This window comes from Argiope bruennichi, chromosome X1 (genome assembly GCF_947563725.1).
Source record: "Argiope bruennichi chromosome X1, qqArgBrue1.1, whole genome shotgun sequence".
Lineage (NCBI taxonomy): Eukaryota > Metazoa > Arthropoda > Arachnida > Araneae > Araneidae > Argiope > Argiope bruennichi.
In genome coordinates this window covers 81,322,406-81,339,144 of record NC_079162.1, presented here as the reverse complement: position 1 = coordinate 81,339,144, position 16,739 = coordinate 81,322,406, and the positions used below count along the sequence as shown (strand labels likewise).

General features: G+C 27.9%; 1 protein-coding gene across 2 annotated transcripts in view; it reads right to left on the bottom strand.

The window, feature by feature from the left end:
• Positions 1-16,739, bottom strand: part of LOC129958570 (complexin-like) — a 198,232-nt gene that overhangs the window by 103,228 nt on the left and 78,265 nt on the right. The window lies entirely within an intron of this gene.

Sequence of the window (16,739 nt, the reverse complement as noted above, 5' to 3'; positions counted from 1 at the left end):
ATTACGTGCCTATATAATTGCCTGTCATGGATATTTTATAATTTTGAAGATTCCAAAATAAATATTCTTTATGACTGAATAAAAAAAAATCTGCAACTGCACCTGCTCCTCGACCTAGGCTATTTATGACCATAAAAGAAAATAAATCTATACTACTATTAAAGGTGTGTGTGTGTGTGTGTGTGTGTGTGTGTGTGTGTGTGTGTGTGTGTGTGTGTGTGTGTGTGTTGGAACTCTAAAAGACAAGTCGTTTGACCTAGAACTGCGAATTTTGGCATTAAAGGGTCGAAATATAGATTTTGTGACTTTTCAAAAAAAATTTATTAATTAAAAATTAAGCAAGATTTTATTTTTCCTCAATTTCCGAAAATATTACTGCATAAAATTGAATTTTAAATTGTTTTAAAGATTTAAAAAGCTCTTTCAATGCAATCAATTTAATTGAAATTTTTTCTTGATTTTTGACATCCTTCAAAAATATTTTTTGCAGAATTTTCAGCAATAGATTTCGTTGCTACAATGAAATTCAAGCCATTTCCATTGTTTGACAAATATTAAATCTCAGGATTTTTTCCATTGTTGACAGCTAAATTAGAAAGATTTTCCTTATTATCTGCTCAGTTTATAGGAGAAATCAGAAAAAGAAATTAGGTTATAACAAAAGGCAACTTGAATTTTGAAACAGATTACCCACGCAGTTCAGCTGTTATTGCCATAACGATGGTATGGGACTCAGCTCTATTTGGAAGGTTCATGTACCCAATAAATAGAACAGATGTAAATCTATTAACATAACTATAATATCTGTTACAATATGATGCTTAAAAATATACTGTTTAGTGAATCATAAACACAAAGTTATTTATAAAAGAATTAAGTGAAATTAAACATATTTCCAGAGAACCGGCTGGTCTCCAAAGGCGGCTAGTAAAGAAATAAACTCTAAATTAAATTCTGTTTATTCGGGTTTTGTTTTTGTTTATATAATGTGCAATAGAATGAATATCATGTATTTTTCACATATAAACAATAGCACCGAGATTGATTTTTTTTGTGTGTGTTTGTATATAACATTTTTTAAATCCCATTTGAAAGAAAAAATGTGGTAAAAAAATACAAATTCGGCTTACGACCTATCAGTCCGAATGGAACTCGGTCTCAAATCAAGAACGATTTGTAAATGGGAAAATTTCTGCTCACGAATTCTCTCTTACAAATAAGATTTTTTTTTCCAAAAAAAGTGCCTAGAATGTCGATATTAAAATGAAATTCATTTGAAGATATTTTCTGCATGAATTTCTCTTTGGGTCTTACTCCAGAAATCTTTCATCAAATAACCTCTTTTCTGATTTAAAATTGGTACTTAGTATATATTTCTGTTTTTAAAAATCAACATTGTAACGAAATACACTAAAAAGTAAACACAAAATCTCAACGTAACGTTCATTTGAAGATAAAGGAAATTAAAAGTTAAGAGTAATTCAAGGTATCTGAGAAAAAAGAATCTAAATAAGGGATCTTAATGAAGAATCTAATTGAAATAATCTATTCATTATTATATAAATCTTACTGATATGAGTTTTTGCAATGTATTATTATGAAATTAGGTAAGAAAATGTATACTAGTTTATTTCTCCATCTATTTTTATTAGAAACTGTATAGTTATTTACTTTTCCATTTATTTTTATTAGAAAATGTATACTTATTTACTTCTCCATCTATTTTTATTTCTTTTCATTATTTTTAAATGAATTATCCAATTTTAACATAATTTGCTGTAAAATCCCACCTAATTCTAATGAAATCTTTCTACATTTCCTTTTAGATATTTCTTTCTTGTAGCAATACATTTTAAAGTCGAACTCGAATAATTTTTTTGACTGAACTCACACTTAAAAAGTTAAAAAAAACCGTTTCAGTGCAACTAGTTTAAAATTTTTCAGATTTAAATTCAAAAATAACGTTACTCTAACAGCTGCTTGAAAATATGCGCATATATTTTGCGAACTCGGCAGATTTTTCTTATTCCCCAGATCTAAAGTATAGTATTCAAAACAACGCAATAATATTTAGCTCATTTTCCTTTTTCAAACAACGTTCAAAGTTAAGCTTGTTTTGAATTTTATTCCAGTGCAATTTTCTCTCACTTTGTGGAATGAATTAACAAACAAAAATGCCTATGTTTCATTTTAAGCCAGTGCTTATGTTTCGCAACTTTGTTTGTTTTTAGTTTCTTAGATTTTTTAAAATATTACATTCCTTTAAAGTGCAATCTCATGCAAATGTCATATACAATGGCTTCGGGATTTTTTCTCTCCATGTTAGATTTCTTTACAGGATAAATTTATCTACATTTTTACATTTAGTAAAATATTTAAATTCTTTGAGAAGCAACTTGGGTTTCATTTGAAGATATAAAGCCCTATAGTTTTAAAAGGATTAATCGTGAGTTTTATGCAGAGTATAAATAAGCACTAAATTATATTTAACATTTGAAAATCTTATCTTCGTTATTTAAATTTTTAACACAAAATAAATTATTTTGTTTAAAAGCGACATCAGTTATTTTCCGACTCATTTGTACCCATTTGCAATTTTTTCATTATATTCAATGAATTATTTTTTTCGTTTGAACTCGAAGTTTATAAAATACAGGGTGTTTTCCATCCTAGTCTTATCCGAACACTTAATTTCTAAACCGAAAGAAACAAACATATGCTTCCAGTTGGAAAAATGCTTTAAAGAATTTTATCCTATGTTATATGTGTCCATAAATAGACCGCTGAAAACAATACCAGATCTACATTTATATATTGTTCCTTGGTCTTATTAATCATATTTAATAAATTATTCTTGACACGGTAATATTTTAAATAAAAGAAGTTCCATTCTTCTGTGGCTAAAAAGTGATAGAATTTTGAAGCTAATTAGTTTTACTAATTGAAGCCAATCAACGGCAGCCTTGTGTATGCGCTCCTTTTGATTCATAGGGCTTCTTATAAGCAACCATTGAAGTATCTAAAATAGTGATATTGAAATCTTAACTCGGTCAATTTTTACATCAGAAGAGAGAAATTCTTATTTTTAAAAATATTTTTCTGACAAAAATATTTTATTGAATATAATTATTAAGACTGAGGAACAGTATAAAAATCTAGATGTAATTTTAGAAGTCCATTTATTGACTCGAACAACGTAGAATATTATTTTTTACATAATTTATTTTTCTATATAGATATATATGTCTATTTGCAATGCTTAATGACTGGATAACGATTAAAGTGAATATCCTGTATTGTTAGTGATTACAAAGATTATTAGTTAAATATCTTATCAGCAATAAAAGGCTGAAAAAAGATTTTGAATGAATGTATATATAAGTAGACTCACTGACCACGATTTCTTAAAATATACATATCCGATTATATTCCTAAAATATAGAGTACTATGCGAATCCGTATAGTACAAATAAAGAAATGATTCAGAAAAGGGAGTTTAAGATGCTAAATTTTTCTCAGATATGCTGTACTGCAAAACCACTTGTAAACTTTTCTTTTAAATTTTATTAAAATATCCTCCTTTAGGAAATATAGCTTCAAAGTTCGGTTCGGTCTAAGCAATTAAGTCTAGGTCTTAATTTCAATTAGATTCTAATTACATATTAATGGTGCCATCTAGTCAATTTAAGAAAAATAATAATTTTGCGATTCAGTGATATTTATAATGAAGAAAAATATTAGACTAAAAAAGAAAAATTATAAAGATGAAAAAAGGCTTTTAAATGCCCTTCTTTATTAATTCACCATCTAGTTAAAAATTGTCAAAAATGTTGATATAAAAAATAGTAAAAGCCGATGATACTGAAAATAATTCAATAAACATTAAGCTCCAATAAATACCATAAGAGTGGAAATTTCTAAACTTTCATTAAAAATTAAAATTCTTATTTGATTAGAGTGTTCCTTTCTAGGCTTCACATTTTAAAATTTTATTTTGATGCCGATATTTTTGATCAGAAAGTATTCCACTTTTTAGTACACTAGTAAAAACTTGTTTTAAAAAGCTTCATTTATTATTTTATTTTCCTCTTAAAATTTTTATTCCGCGTTATTTCAGGATCTATAGTGCTGGATCCTATTTGTGTAAAAGTTCTTATTGAATTAAGATTATATTATAAAGTTTAATTTACTTTTGATTCTTTCACTATGGGTTTCATAAGTGAAAATATAGAACATTTTCAGACAGTATCAAAATTCCTCAGTTGTTAACCAATTTTGAGTATCAAATAAAATAATTTAAACTTAGGAATTAAAACTTGTGTAAATCGTGGTTTCTAAACATTTCTTGTAATATTTTTCATTATAATGTAAAATATCAACTAAATAACCATGAAACAAAACTTTTGCCAAATATTGTACGATATGAAATTCCGAAATCATATTCAAATAAACACAAATATCAAACTAATTCGGTTTTAATTAATTCAATGTAATTAAGACAGTACCCGATATCAAAAATTCTGAATCGTTCGAAATTTCGAAACAGATTAACTGTAATAATTTAATTAATTTAAGGTAGTTCAGATTTGTGCAAACATTATTCCAATTAAGAAATGATATATTTAAACTGTAATAATTTAATAATATTTTGCTTCGTAATAATATTTCAATCTTAACATATTTAAATATTTGAATAATAATGTAATGATATTTCACTATTTAATAATATTTCAATCATGATATATTTTACAAGTCAGTCTTTTAAATTTCTGAAAATTTGAGCAATAGTACTTGAAAACAGACAGTATTAAATTAAATGAGTTAACATGGTTACGGTTGAGGACATTAAGCGACAGCAGTTGGTTGACAGGACATTTAGCAGACAGTATGTCTGCTAAATGTACGTAAATCTAACATGTAGATTTTAATCTATAACAGGCAACAGGCAAATTTATGTATATATTGGTTACATGTATTTTATGTATGTTTCAGTAACGGAAACAGCTTTCACAATGCAGCATATCAGCTGGAGTTGGTTCTCGCCCAACAAATTTACACTAGGGTTGCTCACATGAGATATCTGTGATAAAATATGGTATTGAATTGCGATTCTGAGGTTCTGAATTAAGATTGTCAACTATCCATTCTTACCCCCAATGAACTAAAATTCAGAAAGAAGGCAAAACGAAAAGTATTATGTTATTAAAGTGAAACAAGCCAATATTAATATAATTTTAATAACTAAAAAACATTATTTAAACAACAGATCACATAATCATGGAGCAATCTCATTAAATACAAAATTTTTGTAAGATACTTGACTTAAAAATTAAGCTATAGCAGAGCAATAGGAATCGTATAAAGATGATTATTAGTTCTTTAATAATATTTGTAGTAAACTATGAGTTTTACCATGCATTTATTAGCATCGTGTAACTAAGTACATTTGGCAACAGCCAGTGAAGTGCGTTATTTATAAAATAGATTTAGTTCCTGTTTGACGTTTTATCTTGTGCGTGCATGCTTATCTTTCCTTTCATAACTTTGAAAGTTGTTACAAGCTCTGTCCTCTTGCTAAACTCAACACAAAGTTTTGTAAAACATCTAGTCTAAGAGACTGAATGGCAGAGCAACATGAATTTTAGAAAATTGATTATGAGCCCTGTCCTCGTGGTAAGATCAATATCAGATTCTTGTAAGACACCTGATCCAGTCAGTTAAGCTGTATCAGAGCAGTGTGACTTATAGGGCAAATATTATGCGTTCTAGCGTCTTGCTGAGTTGCTTACTATGGTTGAGGGGAAAACTGGAGATATTTCTGTTCTCCTTATAAAACATAAAAATCAGGGCAAGTTTCTTTTAACTGTCCTCCAGGAGGCTCTCCTCCTTCTCCCATAGTAGAATCTAAGGCAGACTTCTATTTAGGGGCTTTAATATAGTTTGACCAACAGAAAATGTTACATTTTATCTTGCGTCATGGGCCTGTTAAATATAATAGATATCTGGGATTAGAACCTCAAAGCAGAAGACACCGCAATCTTTATTTGAAATTAATTAATGTAATAAATTACATTTTAGTATTTACTAAATGAAACCCATATTGATGTCATTCTTTTTTTTATCTCATGCTGCGCCATAGGTAATTCATTTATCAAATAAAGACAGCAAAAGATTTATTTCAATTATTTGTTTAAATTCCTATCCGTTACAATCAAATCTTTCTTTTCAGTCTTAAATTTAAAATCATTCAAGATCTTATAAGAAAACCTGCTCTTATCCGAGTTTAGAAAAAAATAAAACAAATGGAAATGATTATTAGCATATTGTATTGAAAAAACACCTATTCTCCTTTACTATATTTAAATAAAAATTAAAGCCGATAATTAATTCGAGAAGTATTCATTTCTTTATTTAAATAAAAACCGTTTTTACGAAGTCTGCATGCTAATAAATTAATCTGGTAACAATGTTTTATTTTGTTGCATTTTTTGTGAAATTTCCAGATTTTTTTTATTTTTTTAGGTGGTTTTATAATAGCATCGAAGAATAGCTTTCTTTTTTTCCCCATTTCCTTTAATTAAAACATCGTCATTGATTAAACTCATTTTCATTTCTCAGTTGAGTGAACAAAGTTTCGTTTATTCTCAACAGATCGTGCTAATTATTGATTATCTGAGAAAAGTCGCGAAATGGGGGAATATCCATAAAATTGTTAAGACTTATCCTTTCTTGCGCAGAAGCCGCCTATAAAAATCTCCATGGTGCTGAATGAAAAATAAGCGCAGTAAAAGAAGAGAAATTTCGGACCATTAATTAGTGTAAAAAATGTTATAAATTCTGACGCTAAGTGAAAAAGTGAAAAGAGTAGGTGTATAGAACAATAAAAAATCTGAAAGTAGCTCTTTTATTTGTCATTTTTTTTCTTTTGCTGTAGAGGTAAAAAGAAATCTTCCAGAATAAATTTTACGAAATTTTGGCGACCAAGGTATTTAATTTGTTTTCAAATTTACTCTGCGTCTAGACGTTCCAGTTTTTCAATTTTTGTCTCAGCTTAGAAATTCCGACGGTATGAAAAAATGAGCTGTATAATATTATAATATTTGAATATAGGTTTTATTTTCCTCGGATTTATTTCTTATACGGATAAACATGAATCTTACAAATTGAATTTAAAGTATTTCTCCCCAAGCTTTCAATCTCTTTGATATATTGAGCAGTCACAGAGTTCCAGACGTCCTTGTTTTTGAGTTTTTGACTCATTTTAAATAAACTTCCTCGGTTTCTTACGGTTTTAAGAGAAATATTCCGGCTTGTACCATTTTTATTTCCCAGTATACGAAATATACACAAAGAATATATTTATTTTAAAAAATTGTCCTTCAGGTTGTGATAAATCTCCACACTTTGAAGCTGAATGAATAGGGCAAGAAAGAGAATTGTGTTTGACTATGAACATGACAACTCACAGAAGCGGAGAACTAGATGGTTGAAATTTGTTATGCTTCTCTATATTAGAATTATGAATTTCCATCAACTTCTTAGTGTGCTCGTGCGTGTGTGAAAATGTTACCTTAGCGTATAGCAAATTAGATGAATTTTTATATTTGATTCTTACTATAATGATGTTGTTGATTTTTGGGACCATTACCGATAATGGTAAATGCCCCCACTCGAAAGGTAAGCACAATAGCTGCTGGTTATTTGTCGATCGTAAAACCCGAAATATTACTATACGAGGCGGCCTGTCATTTAGATTTGCCATATGCTGTGCGTCTGCTAGGGGTGTACTATTAAAGATATATGGTAATCAAACTAAAATTGTAAATCTGTATCTAATTTTGGTCCAAATTCGTAAATGGGTAGATTGTAATTTTGTTTTTCTGTTCCTGAATATATAAAATCAATAATTTAGAAACGCAAGAAGCTAGATAAAATAAACTTTGTATGTAAGCCTGATATCGAAATTGAAAATTGAATATTTAAATTTGAACTAAGTCATTTAAAAGGAAGAGGTTTAAGATTCCCATTCTCAATTTTTCTCCTACATTATAAAACTAAATACAAAATAATGTATTGAGTATGGTGTGTGAGCGAAATGAGGGAATAATACTTTCGCTGGTTTTACTTACAGTGTCTATAATTTACTTTAAGATATTTAAAAAATTCTGAGCTAAAAATAATTGGGAAAAATTAACTTTTGAAAAGTTCTTTCCAATTATTTACTATATATAGAATATGACCACAATATTTAAAAAAATAATGGCAAATTAATGCTTTCACTCTTTTAACATTTTTAATTTCCATTATATGTAACTTCTTACCTTCATTATTATCAAAATAAAGGGGCCATTAATCCCGAGTTAATTGGGTTGTCCCGACTTTTCCGATATACTTGGATTTAGGAGATAAAATGAAATCTTGCAGAATGTTTTTTTAAGAAATGCAGCTCGATTTGCTTGCTTGTTTCTAGATATTCGAATTTTTGTTCCATCTGAATAAATGTCTCTGATTTGTTCCATTTTTTAATTAAATGTTCAGGATAGTCCGTTTATCTTTATGATATGAATTTTTTTTATATAAAGATATTTACAAATTGCTTATCTAAATGTAATAACAAATGTAGCTTATCATTATTTGATTCAAAAAATCTTTGAAAAATATATCCCAACTTTTACATTCATAGAATATATTCTCCTTATTTTAGTGAATGATGGAACCTTAGTATCATAAATCCTTCGGACATGATTAATTTTCAATCTATCCAAACTTTTGCAATCATTATCCTCAAAATTAAGCTTTCCAGTAATTTCTAATTATCAACGACACTCTCGGTTTTCTCCCAATTAACCCTGTCTCTCAATATCTAGAGCTCTTAGGGTCAAAGTTTAGAAAATCCGGACGCTTTTAGAAACTATTCTAATTTGAAACCGCACATTATTAGTAGAGAACGAGCATGTAATTTAGAATATATTCAGATGATTAAAATGACATTTGAAATGAGTAACATTCTCTAAATGTATGCATTAATACATCATTAGGACATTTGGACAGAAACATATTAAATATGTAATAGCTCTCATTCACTGCTAATGATTATCAAATTTTATTTTGTTAACTTGTGATCTTTACTCAGGTAGACACTTTAATAGAAAACGTGAATTTCCGGGGAATCTTTCAAACAATGTAAATGAGCCATAAGAATATTTGAATTTCTGTGACTTGAAAATTAAATATAAGTGGCATGCCATCAATAAATAGTAAATTCAAATGCTGTAAATGCTAATTTATCATGAATCAAATTCTGGAATCTATTATCTGGAAAACCGAAATTAAGAAGAAGAAGAAGAAACCGACAGAAATGAATTTGACAAACTGGCAGAAAACAAAATATAATAAATATCTTAAACAAATATCTAACAAAGAATCTAATCTTAAAATCTGTTTAAATGTAGTAATGAATTTTATTTATTCCTACATTCTATCATAAATTCACCCAATTAATAATACAAGCGTGTTCTAAAAATATTGACTTTGGCTTTAATTCCTTAAATATTGATCTTAGATATATATTTAGAATTACAAAGCTGAACATAAAAGGTAGAAATTTTATGTAAATTTAAAATAATAGGCTGATGCAAAATCGATATAAGATGATAGTAACGGGTTGGTGCAAAATTCATTTAACCTCTTCGCTTACACTGACGCGTCTGACTAATGCATCGAATTACAGAAATTTTTAGCCTTTTTAAGTCGGATATTTAATGAAATTATTAAGTAATTTAAAATACAAAAACCACTTGGAAACTCTTTAATATCTCAAAAGCTCTTTATGCCATTATAGGGATAGAAATAACAATAAATGTCCCAGATAGGATATTCATATAATTAGGAGATTAAATAAATTCGTAAGTGAAGGGGTGAAAATAACAATTGGTATATGTTAAATTGTTGTAAAGCTACAAAATTAAGTAGGTGTAAATTAATTTTAAAAGGTTTATTCGAAAATGATGTAAAGTTGCAATAACAGATTCGCATATTTCAGTGATATCTTTTTTTCGAGGTGAAGTTGGACTGTAAATTTACCAGCCATCTGGTTAATAGTGCATTTATTCAGGGGTAAAATAAAAATAAATTGCTAATTACTCGGTGAGAAAGTAGAAATTTTTTTGAAATAGTTCTAAACTTATAAGTCGTGAACTTAATTTTGCAAGATAGAAAGCAGGGAAAGTTTTAAAGCAGAATAAAATGACGCAATGTGAATTTAATTAAACTGGTAAAGCTACTGATGATTCTTATGCTTCTGGAATTCTCGTAAAAATTGATGCTTTAATTAAATCATCAAATCAAAGACTAAAAACCGTAATTAAATTCTTAAGGACGCATTACTTGTAATTAAATCTTTAATTCTCAGAGGTTTTTATTTAAAACTTTTATTGAGTGTGTAATGTATCTAGTTCCGGATTTTAGAATCAAAGTATCCTGGACGGATGGAGGAGAGGATAGAGGTGAAAATCATTTTAAGAATCCCAAATTTGTGCAGTATGCCTTTCGGGACATGGGTAAATAAATGGTGCAAAAAAGTTTAAATATTTAAAAAAACGAAATATCAATTTATATCCTTTTTAAACAGTTTTTTTAACTTGTTTCATGCTTGTAAAGATGGAATTTTTTATTCTGTTTGCTCTCATTTCCTTACTTGCTAGAGAATTGAAAATTTGCATGCTAGTGTTTTCTACATGATAAAATACTATCTTTACATTTTGATACTTACTTATTAATTTAAATATTAATTATTATTTAATCATTAATTAATTAAATTTAGATTCGGTATGCATGGGCCAACACCGGATATGAAGCTTGAGAAATATTTTATCTCATGATTAAAAAGCAGAAGTTAACTAAAAAAAAATCCGTTGTTTGGTATACTGATAAAAGTCTGTTTGAAATATTTTTTTTGAATTAAATTTATATAATATGCTCTAGACACATGCGCAATTAAACAGATATTTAAGTGTTTAAGACTATTTTAAATGTTTATCTCACGTTTTCATTACTTAGAATTCGTAATTAAAATGCATCATGAATATGAAGTCATTTTCTTGCATTATGTTTTTACTTGGGACTTAAAGCAACATCTATTCTTCTATATTTCATTTCAAAAACTTTATTGACGTCATCCATCTTAACATTTTAGAATGAAAATTATTCTAACTTAGCAACGATTTAGTTAATAATTGGATCAAAACACTTCAGATCTTATTGTACAAAAAAGAAATGTTTTACTGTATAACTTTTGTACTGTTCGCCAGTCACCTTTTCATAAACAAATTTTATATCGATAACAATGAAGCATCGATTACAAACTTTATAATAATCACAGTATAGGCATCGATTATAAACCTTGTATCAATTACAAATCTAGATTATGAATTTATTTTTTAACGGTCTATTCACACTTTTATTTAATTGATGCTCTTCATGCCTGTAAAGATAAAATACGTACTCCTGGTATTAGTTCTCTTACATTTTTTACAATTGTGTATTCTCAATAACATTACAGTTCTGTAATATTTCCAAAACTTGAATATCTGTTAATTCATTAATTTAATGAAATTTTAATTCCACACAAGCACTTGGTAGGAAATTTGAAAGAATAAGTTATTCCAAGATTCTATAATATTTTAAATAATGAACTATAAATAAAAGACTAAAAAGTAAAAAGTTTTTAAAATTAAAAAAAATTACACTATAGAAAATTAATAAAAGCTTGTTTTTAAAAATTCTTTTTCCTCTATATATAATATTTTCTGTTTAATTAAATAATAATCCTATTTTATGAAGTAATAGTATTTAATATTCAATGTATTTGCTTTGTTTTATTTCAGAAATGCATTTTAAATATAAGATTTCTATTTCTTAAATAAGCAAATGCTGAAGAATTTATTGCTGAGGCTTTTGCATCAAAATTCTCAAAAGATTTCATTCGAATATGTCGACATTTATTGGCTTAAGTATGCTCTCTACTTTATATTCAAGTCGCGCCAGTTCTCGCTTTTGTAGTTTGTTAACACCTGTCAGATACTGTAGCTATCACGTTTTAGATCCCCGTTGAGTAAGAAATAAACTTCTTAGTACGAATTTCTAAAGGCTTATTTTAAATTGTTACAAGATTTTTGTTGTGGAAATATCTTAGTGTTCTTTTTGGAAATAAGGTAAGATATCCTGAACGGATTTGTACAATTTTATCAATAAAAAACTCAGAAAAATTTCAATGCACGATATATTTCCAACCTTTTGTGTAGTAAAATTATTGTAGAAAATAGGAAACTGTGTAAATATTTTTATTTATACCGACTGGCGAATATATTTTAAAGTAAAAAAATATAGTTGTTATACAATTGTCAATAAAATACTCCAAGATATCATAAAAATTACTGGGATAAGATAGGTATTTCGAAATCTATCTCATTAAAAAAGGAAATGTGAAATACGTAGGTATTCCACTAACGCCAAATGTAAAAAAGTTAATAAATAAAAAATTAGAAAAACTAGTGACAGATATGATATATCGACTAAGAACGGAATATCTCAAATCAGTGCAGTTAAATATTTGAAGTGCTTCAACTTGCATAATGACCCTTTTGCCAAGAATGCAACAGAGTTAGTGATAATATATACTAGTCTACAAAAAGTTTCCTTACTACAGAAGTATACTTTGGGCAAAACTGCTTCTCAATATAAAGGATAACATCTCATTTAATGTTTTGTTGATAAATTCACAGGCAATAAATCCTAACTTCTTATTTCCTTTCAAATTCTAAGCTTTTTGGTGTCTCTTAACTGTGACTCCTTTGGAAAATAAGGAATGGCGGCTGTTGTTGCCTTTCCCAATTACTCATCGCTTTAAGAACAGAGTTAAATTCCGTCAACGACTAGCTAATTCAGCTTTTAAATGGGACTCGCGATGTTAATCGAATTAGGCAATTGCATTGAAGTTCACTTTAATGTATGTGTCCCTTGAGTTTGCCATCGGTAAAGGAAGACAAACAAATAAGCGAAGTCCATTATCAGCTCTTTAGTGACGATTCCATAGAATTATTTACCTTAGTGATCAAATTAATTTTTCACGTAGGTGGAATGAAAGTGATACATTAAAGTAGATTTCAAACTGTAATTAAATTCAGCCATAGTTTACAGAGAGTGCTCTATTCGTTAGGAATTTGGCATTAGATATTGCTAATTAATTAAAAATGGTTGCCTGATTCCAAATAGCTGTAATTATTAAATGAACAAAGGTAAAAACTTAAGATTTACAGAAAATAGTAAAAAGAAGTTTCATTCTTTATGTAGCGTAAATGAAAATGATCAAACTCGTCGGAAAGGCATTAACCCTATTTTTAAAATGCGTTTTTTTTTTTTTTTTTTTTTTTTTTTTTTTGTCATGACGGTACAGAAATCTCATCATTCCTAAGACAATGTACCTGATATTAAATGGATATCTAAATGGTATCGGTTCTTTATAGAAACAAGATGTAAGTGCAAAAGAACAAGGGGTGGCCGCATATCAAAACATTGGGGAAATTAATTTCTCATTTGAAGGCAGTAAACAGAAACCGATTTTAAAAGAAAATATGAAGTTCAGAAATTTAAAAAAAAAAAACAATATCAATCGTTTGAATTGTGCTACGACAAGAATAAAAGGCATATTGGAAAAAATCTTTTGAGCTCCATTTTACTACGAGATGTGTATTTTATCTTTGTACTAGTGTCCATAAAACAGTTATAATCCTTTGTAATCATCAATTTTCTTCCTATCATGGATATGCTGACATACTCTTAAAAAAAGTTATCTCGCATCAAAAAAATGCAAAAAATGCTGCTTGGCAATCAACACATATTTTAATTTTCGAGATTTCAGTTAAGGAAGCAAAAAACTGAATTTGTTGCAACCATTATCAAATATTAATTTATTTTTAAATTTCTGCTATAAATGCTTTAAAATTTCTGTTATAATGTTTTAAGCTTACATCAGATGTAAAAAAAAAAAAAATCGGAAACATTCGTTGTTGGTTTGCAAATTTAAATTTTTCTTTTAGTTTGTAAAAGTGGTACTGATGTTATTGTTTGTTAAGCAATAATACGTTAGACTTCAAAGAAAAGTTTCGAGCATAAAGGGATTTAAATCATATATTTGGGAAAATATTAAGTACTTTAATCACTTAAGTTTTTTTGTAGATCATACAAGTGGAATCTTAAATAGTTCATACACTTTATAATTTGATATAAAAATTAAGTCGAATCAATAAATACCTCAAATACTCTATGGTCTCTTAATTGTATCAAATCAGTCGCACATTCCCAAAATAGAATACGACATCTTATAAAATATATAAACTATCCAAAGAACCAAAAAGGTTAAGGGTACTAAAATATTAAAAAAAAAGTATTACAGCAACTTTCACAGAGAATATGTTTAATTACAAAAGTTAAAAAGTTATTCATTTTTAGTTATATTTACTTAGAATGTGTTTAATTACATATGTTGCTCTTGCTACATTTTTAATTACATTTGTTTAGAATACTTTTAATTACAAATGTTAATCATATTAAGTTTTTAAACATATTTTTAGGAGAAGTTTAAAAAACCTTAGTTATAAACGGAAATATACCTAACTAAATGCTGTAAAATATGGTCTTTAAATTAGGAGATAATACTATCCATATAAGTGTATTTAAATATATATTATGATAGTTGCTATTTGAGTATCAAATCTTACATTTTTTAAGATGCATCGAAACATGCATTGAAGGTACAATCTCAAACAACGAGCGACACCTACAGGGATGAAAAGTAACACTTTCAGAGACGAAGTGGCACGCAACAAGGAATTTTTCCATCCCCCTTCCTCTCTTTTTTCGATTTCATATGAAGAACGGATATCACGTGCTGCCCTCTCTTATTTTGCATGAGAATATTTTTAGTAGCCATTCAAGTTTAAACTGGAAATGCGATTAAGTAAATTGCATTTATTTCAACATATCAAAAAATACGACACAATTTCAATTGATTTATGAAAACAAAAAAGTTATGGTCTAGCGAGCCATTGTAGAATTCAGAACCTAAAAATTATTTCTATCTAACTGTTCGGAATAGTTCACAATATTTTTTAACAAATAATATGGTAGGAATAAAAATAGATAATTAATTAAATTGTTATTTAAAATTAAATTATTAATTATTAATTAATTATTATTTTGAAATGAAAATTAGACACAAATAATTCTTTCCGATTGAATAAAAATAATTTATTTGGGATTTTGATAAATTAGAAAATAATAATTAATCATGATTTTAACAAAATCTAAAATAATAATTTATTTTAAAATCACAATAAATCGAAAAAGGAACTAATAGAAATAGAAAAATTACTAAAGAAAATCCTTTTAGAATGTGAAGTTGAGAATACTTTATGAGCGATACAAATATCTATATTTTCATTTTATGTTGCATAGAAATGAAACTTTAAACTTTAAATCCCTTGTCTGTTTCATATCAACAATACGCCTTCTTATGTTTAACAAATTTCTTCAAAAATTTAAAAGATAATGTATTAAGGCTCGAATATCCATCACTGTTCTCCCAGTTCTACTTTCATATACTCAAGAATCCTAAATTGACAATCTTTTTGGTGTTGAAATCTATATTAAGTCAACTGTGCCTTCGCATGCTTTTTTTTATAAATCAAATTTTTGATAGTTGGCAAATAATTAGCAGTGTCAAAAGAACTGCTTAACAGAACTAGGAGAACAAATTAGGGAAGGGCTTTTCCGAAATGCGAATGATATATATATTAAGAAAGAGCATAGTTGTAGCATATGTCAGCATCTTTTCGTAAGTAACACCAACATAAGCATTGAAAATTTACACAATTTTATGCATACAATCAGTAAACCAAAAAGACATTTCTTCGCACTTTCTATACCATCTCTAACCCGCCCTAATAAATTATTTATTCTTTTGTGGGATTGTTGTATTTAAACATTCAGTGAGGTGTATAAATAAAATAGCAAAGACATTCTATTGATGAGGAAGCTTTTACAAGTTACCATACCTCGCGCAATCATCCGGAATTCTTTATTTTTCAGTTTCGGTAATTGATGCAAAAAAGACAACAACAGTTAGATTTAGTCACTCTTGAAAAGACCCACGAGTAAATAAACCATTTGGCAAGTATAATGCAACTCTTTGAAACGTTTGTCACTAAAACTAATTGATAGTCATTGCAAAAGCCAACTTTCAGCGGAAACTGTCTTCTTGTCATTTGGAAAGGCATAATTGGATTGGATGGGCTGAGGTTAATTCGTGTATTGACAACAGCTTTTCCTGAGTCAGTTTCTCTAGCAGTAACAATATATTCAATTAAGCGTGTAACGACTATTCTTGTCCCCATTAATTAAACCACGTTTAGCATTTAAATTTCTGCTCAATGTAACAATAGTGTTTTTTTCTAAACAAACATACATGTTGGCAAGCCTTATGAGCTCAATCTATTTACTTCAATAATACAATTGGTTAACAATCATTTCGTGAAATTGTTAACCAATTGTATTATTGAAGTATTGTGAACTTTGCTTTTTCCTTCTTCTTTATTAAGTTCGACATCTTTATTAATTTCTATGCGATCTTCATCTTTCGGGCATAAATGCTTGCCTTGATAAAGTCATTAACGCTTTTAGTT